Source organism: Mastigoproctus giganteus, chromosome 5, assembly GCF_048544385.1.
Source record: "Mastigoproctus giganteus isolate SK-2022 chromosome 5, ASM4854438v1, whole genome shotgun sequence".
NCBI lineage: Eukaryota > Metazoa > Arthropoda > Arachnida > Uropygi > Thelyphonidae > Mastigoproctus > Mastigoproctus giganteus.
This window is the reverse complement of record NC_143579.1, coordinates 120,440,977-120,459,129: the sequence shown is the minus strand read 5'-3', so window position 1 is coordinate 120,459,129 and position 18,153 is coordinate 120,440,977.

Below are 18,153 nucleotides of genomic sequence, written 5' to 3'. Positions count from 1 at the left end.
TCACAGCTAATGGAGAAAGCAAATGAATATAAAACACCATTATGCCTGGCATTTGTGGATTATGAAAAGGCATTTGACTCCATACAGCATAAGGAAATGTTTCGGGCACTGGAAAGACAAGGCATAGATACCCCATACGTTATGATTTTAAATAAAATATATGAGAACGCTACATCCTTTATTAGACTAGACAAAGAGAGTAGGAAATTTAAAATCGAGAAAGGAGTTCGACAAACATACACAATATCTCCGAAGCTGTTTACTGCTGCCCTTGAGGAAACTTTCAGAAGATTAGACTAGTCGCAGAAAGGAGTCAATGTGAATGGAGCGTACCTAAATCATTTACGATTTGTAGATAATGTTGTGGTCATAAGCCACGATCCCAAAGAATTAGAGGAAAATCTTAATCAGTTATGCACAGTTAGTAAGAATTTTGGACTAAAGATGAATATGGTAAAACAAAAGTAATGATGAACAAGTATGCCACAGAAAGGGAAATAATGATTGAAGGAGCAGTAATTGAAAAGGTGGAGTCATATACTTATCTGGGACGAGTTATTAGCTGTAATAATGATAAATGGCTGGAAGTCAAGAAAAGAATAAATTTTGGATGGATGGCATTCAGGAAATATAGTCAAATACTGAAGAGCAATATCCCAGTTTGTCTGAAACGTAAATTAACGAACCAATGTATCCTCCCCACCATGACTTATGGAAGTGAAACTTGGGCACTCACTTAAATAATGGAAGAGAAGCTGAGAACTACACAGCGAAGAATGGAACGAATTATATTGGGCAGCAAACTCAAGCAAAGGACATTCTTATCAAAACTAAAGAACTAAAATGGTCTTGGGCAGGACACATAGCTCGAATACATGACAGATGGACTAAGAAAATAACAGACTGGTACCCAAGAGGATCTAGAAGAAAACCTGGAAGACGGCCGAGATGGATAGATGAAATTCATGAGGTGTGGGTAGTAAATGGATGGCCATTGCACAAAACAGAACGAACTGGAAAGTTGCTGGAGACGCCTTCATCCTGCAGTGGATTGAAAATGGCTGATGATGATGAGGATCCTTTTGTACTTAAATTTAATGGGCATACAGGCCCATTCTGATTATAAGTGTTTTTTTTCCCCCTCGCAGAAGGACCTTATGACAGAAATGAACTGTCGCCCACAGAAGGACAAGGACCTTACGATTGAAAGGCAAGTGTGTCTTATACGTTAATTGGTAACACTGAAATGTGCGATGTGTACAAATATATATTTTACCCCAGGGGCTCACATCTGGTGAGTATGGGCTTAGCACACCCAGGGTCCTGAGCTGGATATCATCATTCGTCTTCCCTTCTTGATGATTCTTTTCTACTTTTGACTCTCTTTCTCAGGGTAGCTCGGGAAATTTTTTATTTTTTTATTTTTTGGCTTGTGCAGCATAAGCCTCAGGCTCCCTTGCACCACATAGATAATAATAATAATAATAATAATAATAATAAAATATACAAATAATCACAAAATATACTGATATTATTATTTTTAGACAATACAAATATATTAGCTGAAAATAATAATTACCTATTTCCATTATTGTTTTTATGATTATCTACTTTTATTTTTATAATCAAATTCTTATGTAGTCAGGAACTTGTTTTTTATCCTTAATTAATGAATAAAAAAAGTATATAGGTTTGTCCATTATTGTTTTTATAACTATCTACTTTTATTTTTTTAATCAAATTCTTATGTAGTCAGGAGATGGTTTTTTATTCTTTCCGAAACTAAAAAAAAAAAAAATACTGCGAGTATGTAATAATTGCCAGTACAGTAAATAGCACAGAGAAGTAAGATATACTACTCTGTGGTATATAGCACGACAGACATATTGAGTGTAGCATGTGCTCAGCAAGTCGGACTGTCCGTCAGAATTCGATTTACTTGCGAGCGACTCACGACACTAAAGAATTAGAGTGTAGGGTTACCCTAATTGAATCTATCTGTTATATATATCAGGTATATATTTTATATCTGATATTTGACCTGTATTTGTTCTTACTATCGGGTAAACAGTTTCTGAAAATTTTGTGCGTGTAAACACTGGGTATTTACCCAGTGTTTTCCAGCACACATTATGGTTTTAGTTAAATTCGGTTTTCATTCTAGTTGTTTAAATTTTGCAACCAGTGTTGTTTAGGTCGCATTCCGTATTTTATTATTTATCATTGCCACATTATTCCTCTAATTATTATATATTCATTATTCTTATTAATATATTCTCTATTCTTTATTATTCTCACATGGCCATCACAAAATTCTTTTTGTGGACATAGAAAGTGAATTTTTGAACAATTGAATATAACAGTTTGTGTGTGAACAAAAATGCTTTTTTTTTTTTTTTTTTTTTTTAAATTTTAGTATTATTTTTGTTTTATACCTCTGAGTTATTTTGTTGTGACAGATGTTACAGGGATTAAAGGGTGGCACAAGTAATAACAGACCTGTTAGTTTGACTTCTATTCCAGGGAAAATAATGGAGTAGAAGCATTGCAGGAAGCATCGTGAGGAATTTTTTTTATGTAATAGGATTAACCCCAGGGGCTCACATCTGGTGAGTATGGGCTTGGCACACCCAGGGTCCTGAGCTGGATATCATCATTCTTCTCTTTCTTGGTGATTCCTTTCTACTTCTCTCTCTCTCTCACATAGTAACCCAGGAATTTTTTTTGGCTGGTGCAGCATAAGCCTCAGGCCTCCTTGCACAATATGGCTAATAATAATCTATACAAGACTGCAGTAATAGTTCAAATACAGCATGGGTTTGTTAAGGGGAACTCTTGTCTGACCAATTTGATTGGATACTACGATGTGGTCACAAAGGAACAGGATGCAAAAAATAATTTTGATATTCATAAACTTGGATTTCAGGTTAAGCTTTTGATACTGTTGTACATGGAAGACTGCTGTACAAATTGAAGTGGTATGGCATTAAGGGCAAGTTGCTGCAATGGATAAAAGGATGGTGAGTGGCAGAAGACAGAGAGTAGTAATCAATGGACACTGCTCTTCATGGACTAATGTTATTTGTGGCGTCCCCCAGAGTTTGGTGTTGGGCTCATTGTTGTTTTGTATATTTATCAATCATATATTGATGAAGGTATATCAAGCTTAATGTCAAAGTTTGCAGATGATACAAAGGTTGCCAGGGTTGTTAATAACAGTGATGACAGTATGGTGCTGGAAAAGGGCTGAAAAGTGACAACTGGAGTTTAACGTTGACAAATGCAAAGTACTGCATATGGGTAGCAGTAACCCCAGAGAAATGTACCAACTGGGTAGTGTTACACTCAGGGTAGTGGAGAATGAAAGGCTGCCAGAGTAGGTCTTATCAATGATATACAGGAATTTTGCTCGCAGGGATAAGGAGGTGATTATTATTATTATTAGCCATATGGTGCAAGCAAGCCCGAGGCTTATGCTGCACCAGCCAAAAAATATTCCTGAGTTACCCTGAGAGAGAAGTAGAAAGGAATCACCAAGAAAGAGAATGATAATGATATCCAGCTCAGGACCCTGGGTGTGTGCCAAGCCCATATTCACCAGATGTGAGCCCCCTTGCATAAAGCAGGCCACACCTTGAGTACTGCGACAGGTCTGGAAGTCTCATTTTAGGAAGGATATAGAATTGCTAGAATGAGTACAGAGAAGAGCAACAAGACTGGTGAGGGGAACAAATGGGTGCTCTTATGAAGAAAGGCTTAAGTTCTGCAAATTGCAGTGTCTGGAGACTAGGCAGCTGTGATGTGATCTGATTAAAGTGTATAAGGCCTTGAATGTATTGACCAGGCTCCATGTTGATGGGATTCTCCTCTTACTCAGATTACAAACCTTAAGAGGCCATAAATTGAAACTGAGGAAAGACAGTTGTCGAATAGATTGTGTGGAAATTTACCTTTAACTACTGGGCGGTTGATTGCTGGAACAAACTTCCATCTGTTGTTGTGGAAGTTGACAGCTTAAATAAATTCAAGGAAGAAGTGGACAAACTTTTGGAGTGAATGGAATTTTTTTTTTTTTTTTTTTTGGCTGATACTGTATAAGCTTGCTTTTTTATATCACATGCCTCTAACTAATGCTAATGTTCTCTTAAATATAAAAAAAATATAAAACCATTCAGCAAGCCTGTCTACATTGAAGTAATTGATGCTAATACCTTAAGCTGTTAGTTGTGAAATGCGAAACTGATAACCATCAGAGATCACTTGTTAGCACTTTTCTGAATGATGCTGTGCTGTTCATTATTGTTGGACATGCACATAGAAAATTCAAGTTGTCTGTTAATATAAAAAATATAAATTTTCACGTGACAATCAATTGAGTCTCTACCATTGCCTCCCAACCATCCTATAAATTTAAAGAACCTTTTACATCTCTTTAATTTTATTGGTTGATTGATCATTAAGTACTAGCTGAATTGGTTAACTGCAATATACACTGGTATTCAAAGAAAGTGCATCAACTAGGAATTTCACATTTCTAACCATTTTTCACGATGTTATGTTACATTGTGATGACAAGCATCACAAATAGAAATATAAACAAAAGATATTTATTAATAGTTAAGGCCAAAGCTAAGTAATATTTGACAGGTGCTCTCAAAATATTCCAAAATGAGCATTTGCAATCTTTATACAACAGTTTTGGTAAACATGACAATTATGGCTGAAATGTTATCAGAAGTTCTCAATTTTTCTTCAGTTTATCATTTTAAATGGAAAACAAAATGAAAAGTTCACCAGGTGCAGACTAATATTTAGTTGAACCGCCTCTTGCCCTGATGACAGCAGACCTTCATCGAGGCATTGACAAGATCAATTTCTGAAGATAAATCAACTGATAGTTCGTGGTTCCAAACACAAATAGGATGCTACAATTGCCTTTTTCATTCTCCACTATCTTGATATTGGTACAACTCAAATGCATTACTTTTCATTTATTGATATTAAAACTCGGCTGCCATTTTTCAACCCATCTGCCTAATCTATAGTCTTGCTCACTGATTACTATCATTAACTACTGCATATATACCATCACCTTTATATATCAAGCAAACATTAAACTTGGTATGCTTACATCAGTACTGTTAATAAATATTAAAAATAGTAAGAGACCCAATGCTGAACCCTTTGTGATCTCACTCGTAATATTAGTACATGAGGAGCAGTGGCAGTTGATAACTACTATGTCTCCTTCCATCCATTCCTCTCACCAATCATATTAGTAACTTGTTATCAGTGCTGCATTTCTCCAATCTGTAGAAAGTTGTTCATGTGGAACTGTTTCAGAAGTGTAACTGAAATGGAAATATACAATGTCAGAATTATTTATTGCATCCAGTGTCTTTGTGATTACCTCATGGTAGTCACATTAGTCAGACAAAATTAACACATCAGTGCTGTGATTGCTGTATAACTGCCTTCCTTTTTTTTGTTCTTTAAACAGTTCTTTAACCCTTTAATGTTCTTTAATGGATTATCCCGAGATATCTCGTTTTCAAAAGTTATTTGGAACTACACAAGATTTCAGAAGCTTTACTGAAATGGAAATATACAATGTCAGAATTATTTATTGCATCCAGTTTCTTTGTGATGACCTCATGGTATTCACATTAGTCAGACAAAATTAACACATCAGTGCTGTGATTGCTGTATAACTGCCTTCCTTTTTTTGTTCTTTAAATGGTTATTTTACCCCTTCATGGATTAACCCGAGATATCTTGTTTTTAGTTTTAAAAGTTATTTGGAACTACATGAGATATCGTGGGATAAAAGCAAACAATAATACCTCCAAATCACAGGACTCACATCTGGTGATTATGGGCTTGGCACACCTTCCTGAGCTGGATATCATCATTCTTCTCTTTCTTGGTGATTCCCTTCTAACCCCGGGGAATTATTATTATTTATTTTTTTTTTTTGGCTGGTGCAGCATACTCCTCAGGCTTCCTTGCACCATGTAGCTAATAATAATAATAATAATAATTAAAATAAATTTAGGACCAAAACGTATTTTCTCAGGCATTTATCTGGTTAATTTTGCATTAGCCAGATAAATCCCAAGATTTCTCGGGATTTTCTTACAACTGGCAGCAGATGACTGGCTTTCATTTTATTTATATTGTACAGCAATGCCAGAATGTAGTTAGTTCATGATTATTGCTTGTGGCAGGAGGTTACTGCTTGTGCGTTCCACTTGATTTTTTCAATTTATTTATATAATGAGTAGTGAAGAAGAGATTAGAGACGATCCATATAGTGAATTGGAAACTTCTGGTGATGTCAGTGTTTTAGATGCTAGACAGTGGTTGAAAATTGACTGCACTAAAGACCTCCCTCTGCCGCCTCCAAGATTTCCATTTGCTGCACAGCCAGGTTTGGCATTGAAAGCAATACAGATGAAATGACTCCCGTAGACTTTTTTGCTTTATTTTTTGATGAAGAACTAATCAATCTAGTGTGCTCTGAGACTAATAAATTTGCAGAACAAAGTGGCTCTCATGATTCTAGTTGGGCTCCAGTGATGCATGCTGAATTGAATGTATTTTTTGCTCTAAAAATGCTGCAAGGTATTGTAAAATAGCCTGAAGAATATATGCACTGGTCAAAAAAGCCATTACTTGAGACAGGCTTGAGACTACTATGATGGCTCTTAGGCATTACAAAAAGATAAAACAATACCTTTATTTCTCAGATAATGAGTCATGTGATGCAAATACGCACCCAAATCCAAAACTAAACAAGATTTCTGATGTTTATTACATCTTAGAAAATAAATTTATAAGTCTCTGTTCTTAAAAGAGACATAACAATAGATGAAAGCTTGATGCTGTACAAAGGAAGACTTGGGTGCAGTACATGCCATTGAAGTGCCCAAGGTTTGGCATGATGCATTATATGCTGTGTGAATCCAAAAGTGGCTATGTCTGGACTTTCATAATATTAGTAGGAATAGGTACAGAAATGGATCCTGACTTTATTTGTCTTCCAATGTCTACGCAAGTGGTTTTGACTCTCATAAAGCCTCTGTTTGGAAAAGGATATTGCTTCACAGTTTGACAATTATTATCATCATCATCAGCCATTTTCAATCCACTGCAGGATGAAGGCCTCTCCAGCAACTTTCCAGTTCGTTCTGTTTTGTGCAATGGCCATCCATTTACTACCCACAACCTCATGAATTTCATCTATTCATCTCCGCCTTTGTCTTCCAGGTTTTCTTCTAGCTCCTCTTGGGTACCATTCTGTTATTTTCTTAGTCCATCTGTCATCATGTCTCCGAGCTATGTGTCCTGCCCAAGACCATTTTAGTTCCTTAGTTTTGATAAGAATGTCCTTTACTTGAGTATGCTGCCTAATCCATGTGTTTCTCTTCTTATCTAACAGTCTGATTCCCAATATAATTCGTTCCATTCTTTGCTGTGTAGTTCTCAGCTTCTCTTCCATTCCTTTGGTGAGTGCCCAAGTTTCATAAGTCATGGTGGGGAGTATAAGTCATTCCATAAGTCATGGTGGGGAGTATACATTGGTTCATTATTTTATGTTTCAGACAAACTGGGATATTGCTCTTCAGTATGTGACTATATTTCCTGAATGCTATCCATCCAAAATTTATTCTTCTCTTGACTTCCAGCCTTTTATCATTATTACATCTAATAACTTGTCCCAGATAAGTATATGACTCCACCTTTTCAATTACTGCTCCTTCAATCATTGTCCCTTTCTGTGTCATACTTGTTCATCATTACTTTTGTTTTACCATATTCATCTTTAGTCCAAAATTCTTACTAACTGTGCATAACTGATTAAGATTTTCCTCTAATTCTTTGGGATTGTGGCTTATGACCACAATGTCATCTGCAAATCGTAAATGGTTTAGGTACTCTCCATTCACATTGACTCCTTTCTGCGACCAGTCTAATCTTCTGAAAGTTTCCTCAAGGGCAGCAGTAAACAGCTTCGGAGATATTGTGTCTCCTTGTCAAACTCCTTTCTCAATTTTAAATTTCCTACTGTCTTTGTCTAGTCTTATAAAGGATGTAGCACTCTCATATATTTTCTTCAAAATCATAATATATGGAGTATCTATGCCTTGTGTTTCCAGTGCCCGAAACATTGCCTTATGCTGTATGGAGTCAAATGCCTTTTCATAATCCACAAATGCCAGGCATAATGGTGTTTTATATTCATTTGCTTTCTCCATTAGCTGTGATATTACGTGAAGGTGATCCGTAGTTGAGAATCCTGTCCTAAAGCCAGCTTGCTCTTTCAGTTGATTCTCATCAAGTATTCTTTCTAATCTGTTAGTAATGACCCTTGTGAACAACTTGTAGATATGGGATAACAAGCTAATTGGTCTATAATTTCCAATTTCTGATTTATCTCCTTTCTTATGCAGCAAAACTATGATTATCTCCTTTCTTATGCAGCAAAACTATGATTGCATTATTCCACTGCTTAGGCATCACACCTTTTCTAATGCACTTTGTGAAGAGCCTTGCCAGTTTCTGTGTTATGTCTCTTCCTCCCAATTTTAACAACTCTACAGTAACTTCATCTTCCCCCGGGGCTTTCCGATTCTTCATTTTCTTCAATGCATGTTCTACCTCATCAGGAAGAATATCAGGTATGTCGTATGTGTTGCTACTTTGCAATCCATCTTCCCCACTTCTGGTATCATTCCCTCGCTCCTTGTATAATTCTCTATAGTAGTCTTCTGCTATTTGAATTATGCCTTCTCTGCTGTTTATAAGTACACCATCGCTATTCTTCAGTTTCAGTATCATTTGTCTTTCTGTATTACTGCTCACCTTCACTCCTTTCACTGTTTCCCTTGATGTACAGCAGATTTCCACTTGATAGACTTATAAGTGATTCATTTCTTCTTCTTGTTTCAGCCAAATTGATGATATTCCAATTCACATTTTCTAATTCCTTTTACAGCTCTAATATCCTGTCTTCACCGATGAGCGACCTTACATTGTAACAGGCCAAGTTCAGTTTCCGTGTATGGCAGCCTGGTCGTACCCAAAGATTCGTAGCACCCTCTGCTTCCACTCTGATCCTCTCGTAAGAGGGGGAGTGAAAGCTGCTGGGGACTGAGGGCTATTTGTTTTGTGCTGTCATATGCTGGAGGGTTCGGTCTTTTTCTCTTCAGCTGACCAGGCGTCTTGAAGAGAACCACTCTACATGTTCGTTGCCACCTAAGTGACGTAACAGGGCTTACCATCGAGAAGGTGTGCATGAGTGGATTTTAGGGAGGCAGACCAACCGGACTTCTCCTATATCTTCTGTAATAGAAAGATATTGGATCCATCAGTGTTTTAGACTGAGTGTCTGATAACACACAATACCTGTTCCCCTCTATACACCAGTCCCCAATTAGCTGATATTCTCATCACAAAGAAAACTGATGTTTATGGTACAGTGAGACTAAACAGAAAGGAAATACCCAAAATGCCGAAGAAGGAAAAACTGAAAAGGCAAGAGGTTGCTGCTTTTCAAAGAGGGAAAGTCATGGCCTTACGTTGGAAAGATAAAAAGGATGTAGTGTTGTTATCTACGGTCTATAATCCTTCTCAGGATGAAATAGAAACTCAAACAGGAGTAGTGAAGATTAGTTTGTGACTATAACTTTTCCATGGGAGGTGTAGATAAAGTTTACCAGCATTTGGTGAACTATCCTCTGCCCAGGAAACGGATTAAAAAATAATTCAGGAAGGTTTTATTTCACCAAATGAACCTAGAATTCATTTCTACTGTATAAAGCCACAATTTCAGATGGCCAAGAAGTTCTTTCACACTTGAACCTGATTGATGAACTTATCAAGAAATATCACCCTCAAATTCCACCAGTTAAAAGGGAAGACCGTCCTCAACATCCCACCCAACTCGCTATTCACTAGGCCATTACCCCATTGGTATTCCACTAACCGAGAAGAAGAATTTTCCAACTAGAAATTGTCGGGTATGCTCCAAAAAGCAGAACAGAGATGGCAAGAAAATTCGAAAGGAGACATGCTGCATGTGTGAAATGGGCCTTTGCATCACTAGTTATTTCAAGACCTACCACACCACGTAAAATTACTGTTTGTTTTTCATGAAATGCTATTTTTTTTTTATGGAATTCAATTTGTCTTTCAGGGAATAAAGTAAGTTTGCAGTTTTTTGTGTTTTTCTGTTCCTTTCTTTTAGCTTAATCGCTAATTTATTAAAAAAATCTGTATGATTTGCACACTTTTGGGCATACACGAGATAACGTGGGATAGCCCAAATGGGTTAATTACTCCCATATATTTCCTCTAAAAGATTTATAAAAAAACACAAAAACTATACAATCAGTATTTGCATGATGCATACTTTTAATCTGTAAAATAAAAAAAAGTCAATCCGTTATGGCACATTTTCAGGAAAAAAATGTTCCGGGAAGGGGTTAAATAAAGAAACCACTCTAAAGGAACCACTGGGTGACAGTGATCACAGTGTACCGATGTGGGATTTACTTAAAGAAGTAACTACCATCAATTTTGCTTTCATAAAGGTGATTACAGTGGTCTCAGGGATTTTTTAAATTCTATACAGTGGAAACAACTGATGATGTTACCAACAGAAAATTCTAAATGGGAAGGAATTAAGCTTAGAAGCTTTGGCTTTTCATACCAACTAAGACAGTGGTGCTCAACCTACGGCCCGTGATTAATTTTTATAAGGCCTGCACAGAAAGTGAACTAAAACAGCAACGATCGCCACTGTGTACAGTCATGCAAGTGTCCAGCTCGACTGTGTCAAACAGGTACATGTGGTTCAAGGCAGTCATATGTACGCCAAATACCGTAATGTATTTTGATATAGCTTGTTCATTGCATTGAATTAATTATTAATCTGTATTGAATTAAAAAAAACATTCTTAAAAATGTTCCAAAAGGGGAAAATCGATTTGGAATGTCATGTTTTTGATCCAAGGTGGCCTGAAGACTATTTCTTCATTGATTTCCACAAAAGAGCAGTGTGTTTGGTGTGTCAGGAGACTGCATGAGTTTTTAAAGAATATAATTTAAAATGACACTGATTCCAATCATATATCTTATGATCAACATAAAGGAGTGCTACGAAAAGAAAAGTGTTCAAAGTTACAAAACGAATTAAGAAAACAACAAAACATGCTGAAAATGTATCAGTCAAGAAATTTATCTGCCAGTTATCAAGTTACACATTTGATCACTTTTGAAAGTAAACCATTCAACAATAGTGAATTTGTTAAGCGTTGTTTGTTAAAAGTTGTGAAAGAATTTGTCCTGAGAAACGAACAATGATACAAGACATTAGTTTGTCTCGAAAAACAGTTATGCGAAGATTAGAAGATATTGGAAAGAATTTGTTCGAACAACTTTTGGAAAACAAAACAAATGAAATATTTTAGTGTGGCACTAATGACAATACTGATGTAAATGACACAGCCCAACTCCTCATCTTCATATGTGGAATTAATGATAATTTTGTACCATTAAAGATTTAGCTGATCTACAAATTATGTGTGGAACAACTACAGGTGAAAATCTTTTTGAAAATTTTTGCCGATCTATCGAAAAGTTAGGATTAAATATTAAAAACCTGGTAGGAGTCACAACTGGCGGTGCAAAAAATATGATTGGGAAAACATTGGGCTTATGGGTAGAATAACAAGAAAATTATAGATATTGGAGCTGAAACTCCGATTGGAATTCACTGCATTGTGCATCAAGAAGCTCTTTATGGGAAAGTATTGGGTCTCCAACACATTATGAATGTGGTTATTTCAACTGTTAATTTTACAAGATCACATGGCCTTAATGTGGCTGTTGAAACATCACCAAATGTTTCAACACAGAAAAAGAGAAACCAATAAAACAACTATCAAATGTGGAGTGGCTATTTGATCTTGCAATTCATACATACATTTCTAGTCATTTAAATGCTCTTAATTAAAAACTACAAGGGAAAGGAAAATTGGTCTGATTTGTTTGGTGACATCAAATCATATCAGAATAAGTTGTTATTATTTAAATCCCAGTTGAGCAAGACAATTTATTTAATTTTGAATGTGAAACTGAGCTAAGGGAGAAATACATTTCCAAAGAATCGTTGCCTTTCATTATTATAATTACTTTTTGACTAGTTTGAAAGTCGATTTTCTGATATAAAATCCCATGAAAAAACATAAGCTCTTGTTTGAGAACCCATTTACTTCTATGGCTGAAAACTACAATCCCCGATTGCAACTTGAAATTATTGATCTTCAAGCCAAAATATGATTCAAAAATAAGTATATAGACTGCAAAAATAAACTATTTGAATTCTACAAGGCCTTCTCATTTGAACATTTTCTGCTAATAAAAGAAAATGCCATGAAAATGGCTACTTTGTTCAGATCAACGTATGTTTGCAGCAGATTTTTTCACTCGTAAAATCAAATAAATATTTAAAAAGAAACACAATAACAGATGAGCATTTTTTTTTTTTTTTTTTTTTTTTATGAAAACCCCAAACATGAGAGGTATTAGAACCTATAGTATGCATGGGTTGGAGGTTGAGAAGACGAAAGAAGATATTTATTGACTGGAACTTCTGTACACTGTAATTTTCAGGAAATACGTATGAAGGAAGGTTGTTCCAGAAAACGGCAGTTTAATGAATAAACGAGGAAGATGAAAAGTTGGTTCTGTGAGTTTGAAGTTGGACAGTAAATGGACGTTGGCTGGTGATGGCATGTGTTCGGACTGTTTTGAAAGAGAGAGTGGGAATTATAGAAGCAAATTCAGAAGAATAGTGCCCACGGAAGTATCTGTAGAAAAGGCATGCAGCAGAAACAGTACATCATTGAGACAGTGAGTGGAGAGACTTTGTTAGAGATCAGTCATTAATTAACCTAACTGCCCTCTTCTGAATGGAATCTAGAAACCTGTGAGAGGTTTTGGGGGCACTGCCCCAGATGTGAGAACAATATTCCATGGTAGGGTGGATTTGCAATTTGTACAGAGTCAACAGCTGTTTGCAAGAAAAGTAACAGCGAAAGAGAAAACCAAGTTTTTTAGATGCAGAGGAAGCAATAGTTGTAATGTGCTTGTGCCAAGAGGGATTAGAAGTCAGGGTAATCCCCAAAAGAGATATCTTGCCTAGAAATCGGAGTGTCGCCAAAGATAAGCATAGGAGCAGAAGAATCCTTTTTGCGAGATATAAGACAGGTGAGTTTTAGATGGATTGAAATCAACTAGGTTGTCTTTGCCCCACTGGAGAAATTACCTGGAGATTGGCATTTAAGGAATTGATTGCGGATATTCGAAAAGTTGAAGCTGATTGAGCAGGGCAAGGTTTCTCAAACTGGAAAGTGGAATGCAATGTGCTATCATCAGCAAAACTATGGATAGGATTTCCGATCAATGAAAGAAGGTCATTAATATACAAGAGGAAAAGAATGGAAGGAAAAAACTGAACCTTGGGGGGCACCAGCATTAGTAGTTAAGTTAGAAAACAGAGCCATCTACCATCACCCTCCGTGAGCAGTCAGAGAGAAAACTAGATAACCAATTACAATGAACAGTTGGCAAACGATAAGATGGAAGCTTATTTAAAAGACCTTTATGCCAAACACGATTGGAAGCCTTTGAGATGTCAAGAGCAACTGCTTGTGTTTCACCGAACTTTTCCATTGAATTTGTCCATAAATTGGCAAAATAGGCCAGAATATCACTTGTGGATCGACGCTCATGGAATCCATACTGGCCATCGTTGATCAGACAGAAGGTTTCTAGATAGTTTAGGGGTTGACATTAATTGATTTCTCCATTACTTTAGAAAGAGTAGAAGTAATTTGATGGGAGGGATTTGTCACCCTTTTTAGGATATGAGCTGGCTGGATATGAGCAAATTTCCAAACAGAAGGAAAAAACACCTTCGGAATAAGAAAGTGAATGAAGGTGGCATAGAACAGGAGTAAGATCAGGAGCGCAGGTTTTGAGAACAAGTGGAGAAATACCATCAAGACGTGGAGCTCCATCGAGAAATACCAACAGGACATAATCTTCATTGTGTATTGAGATTGGTGTCACAAATTTGCAACCAAATTTTGAACAATTATTTAAAAATATCCAGTCTCAATCATCTCATTAAATGTTAAATTTTGTACAGTAAATGTTATTGTGTATTGTACTTAATAAAATTTTTGAATATTTCAATTTTAGGTTTATTTATTTATTTATTTATTATTTATTTATTCATCTTAATATTGAAAAGTAGTTATCCTTTTCAGATTGTAAATTTTCTAAAATGAGCATTTAAAAGCAAAGGTAAAGTTTTTTTTTTTGTAAACAAAAGTGATGTATTTCAAACAGAAACAAAAGTAAAATATTTAAAAAAAAAAAAAACAAAAGTAAGTCATATTTTTATAATTTTAATGAAATCTAAAAAATAAATCACTGACATATCTGTTGCACATAAAAGTTCTGGGAATTTGCATTTTTTTATATATAGCTTGAAAAAAAAAAAATAAAAAGAAAGAAAAAAAAAACTTTTACGAGTAACAAGATACATAAAATATGACAACAATTTTTTCTTGAATCACTCTGTGCGGCCCGCGAAACAAATCTAATTTTGAATACGGCCCCTGTACGGAAAAAAGGTTGGACACTACTGAATTAAGAAATACTGTTCAAGGCCTAAATAGATGCTAGATTATCAAATGAGACTTGTGTCAGAGAAGAAAATGGAATGGATACATATAAATTATCAAGAGACAGATCTCTATAGTAGATATAAGGGCAGTCTGTAATCAAGTCACAAAAGAAGGTTAGGCAGGCAAAGGCAGATTACAAGAAATCTTTGGCAAAGGATGCAAAGAAAAACAGCAAAAAGTTCTTTGTTTATGTAAACTCTAGAAGGAAAGGGATGAATCAGATTGGTCCACTTAACATAGATGGAACATAGATGGTTTGACTATTAATGATCATGCTTAGGTAGCTGATAAACTGAATGAGTATTTTGCATCTGCATTTACACATGAGGAGTTATTCAAGGAGGATAGTGCCAGACGTTTATCAACCTCTGACAGGGAGCTAAGTGATTTAGTAATAACGGAGAGCAAAGTGGAGGATAAATTGTTGAATTTAAACATAAGGAAGGTACGTGGGGTGGATGGGATCTATCCAATTATATTTAAAGGAGGCAGCAAAGGAAGTAAGCAAACCCTTAGCCATAATCATGAGAGTTTCCTTGACTCATTTGCACATCTTCATGGACTGGAGATGTGCAAATGTATCCTCAATTCACAAAGGGGGTTCAAAAGGTGACACAAGTAACTATAGACCTGTTAGTTTAACTTGTGTTCCAGGGAAAATAATGGAGTCACTGGTTAAGGAAACATTACAGGATCATCTAGACAAGACTGCAGTAGTTAAGACACAGCATGGGTTTTTTAAAGGGAGGACTTGTCTGACCAATCTGATTGGATATTATGATGTGGTCACAAAGGAATTGGTTGCAAAAAATAATTTTGATATCATATACTTGGATTTTAGGAAAGCTTTTGATACTGTTGCACATGGAAGACTGCTGTACAAATTGGAGTGGTATGGAATTACGGGCAAGTTGCTACAATGGATAAAGGGATGGTTGAGTGGGTGACGACAGAGAGTGGTAATCAATGGACACTGCTCTTCGTGGACTAATGTTATTAGTGGAGTTCCTCAGGGTCGGTCCTGGGCCCATTGTTGCTTTGTGTATTCATCAGTGATATTGATGAAGGTAGATCAGGCTTAATGACCAAGTTTTCAGATGATACAAAGGTTGGCAGAGTTGTTAACAACATTGTTATTTGGTTTTTTTTTTAGGAGCAATAGCAACTAAGGCCATATTGCTCTGGGGATATGCGGTGGTCATTCCCCGACCTTTCCGCATCTGGTGGTCACGGGCTCGAACACTGGTCTAATCAAGAAGCGTGTGCTACGCACTGCTGCTCCTGGCTACGGAAGCACCCGTGTTAACAACAGTAAAGACAGTATGCTACTGCAACATGATCTAGATAATTTGGAAAATGGGCTGAGAAGTGGCAACTGAAGTTTAACATTGACAAATACAAAGTACTGCATATGGGTAGCAGTAAACCAAGAAAAATGTAGCAACTGCATGCTATTACACTCAGAGAAAAGTGCCTGCCTGCCTGGCAACCCAAAGGTCATGGGTTCGAATCCCGCCTCGGGCTTGGATCAGAGTAAAATGCAAAAACTTTGGGAGGTGCATTATGGCCACAGAAGCCGATGTGCCAACAACTAACAAAAAAAAAAAAAAAAAAACACTCAGGGAAGTGGAGAATGAAAAAGAACTAGGGGTAATTGTGCAGTCAGATATGAAGTTTGCTGAGTAGTGCAGACGGGCTGCCAGGGTAAGTCATGGAGTCTTGTCAATGATAAATAGGAATTTTGCTAGCAGGGATAAGGAGGTGATTATCCCATTGTACAAGGCAAAGGTCAGGCCACACGTTGAGTACTGTGCACAGGTCTGGAGGCCTCATTTTAGGAAGGATATAGAGTTTCTAGAACGTGTACAAAGAAGGACAACAAGTTGGCGAGGGGGAAAAGGGGTTCTCTTACCAAGAAAGCCCTAAGTTCCGAAAATTGCAGTGCCTGGAGACTAGGTATCTGTGAGGTGATCTGAATGTGGTGTATAAAGGTGCTTACACGTAGAATGCAGATAGCCGCTTACTGGAAACCAACACCAACATAAAGTGGAAGCTTCTCAGAAAGCAATTGACCAGTGCAACTTCTTTTTATGCGAGAGAGTAAAGTTCTGCACTGGTCAACTGCTTTCTGTTGAGTTCATATCCAGTGAGAAGCTTCACCTGTATGTTGCTGCTGGTTCCAGGTAAGCAGTTACCTGTGTTCTACGTTTAAGTACTCTTAAGGGTGCTTACATATAGAAGTTGTACTGGTAACACATTTCTATGTGTTCATACTGAGAAGTTGCACTGGTCAACTGCTTTCTGTGTTCATAGCCAGTGAGACGCTTCCGCTTTATGTCTGCTAGTTTCCGATATGCGGCTACCTGTGATCTACATGTAAACACCTTAAGGCCTTGAACGGGTTGAGCAAGCGCAATGCTGATGGGATTCTTTCTCTGTCTCAGATTACAAACCTGAGGGGCATAGATTCAAATTGAGGAAAGTCAGTTGTAGAATAGATGTGCAGAAATTTGCCTTTAGTCAGCGGGTAGTTGATTGCTGAAACAGACTTCCATCTCTTGTTGCGGAAGTTGATAGCTTGAATAAATTTAAGGCTGAACTAGACAGGATTTGGAGTGAATGGATGGGTGAAATTAGATTTTTTTTTTTTTTTTTGGCTTATGCTACATAAGCTTGCTTTCTTGCATTGTATGCCTCAACTAATGCTATTAGCTCATTATTTTTCATAGAAGTCAGTCACTCAGTCGATTAATAAATTCCTCCACTCACCCACCCACCTAATACAAATTGTGAATATACAAGACATTTGTGCATTTTCTACCTCTAGAGTAAAACATGCCCTTAAATGCATGGATGCTCTATTAACTAAAGTTTTGCCTACCTCTTGCTTTTCTTTTACTATTGGAGAGGTTTTATAAGCCCTGGAACCTAATTTACTTTTGTGTTCAATAATTGCTCATTCAGTTTCATTTTAGTTAAAATGAAATATTTAATTTACAATTAGAATTAGGTGTCCCTAAATATTTCTCACATGTAAATTCAAAATATTTATTGAGTATGTCAGCAACCTTTGCAGGATCGTTAGTAGCTATGCTGTTCATATCCAGTAGACCAACGGTTCTCAACCTTTTTTGACTCGCGAACCCCTTTCAACATAATATTTATACTGCTCGTCACCGGACTTTGTCTGACATGTGACTGACCGGTGCGATACGTATCGGCACGTTTGCAACCACAATCCCCTCCACTAACATCCTGTCATGCATTCTTTATGTAAGGGCACATGACCCAAACCACAACTAAATATAAATTTTGAACGGAAATGCATAAATTAATATTAAACTATTTTGTAATTTAATACAAAAGGAAAGGGATGAACCACGTTGGGCTA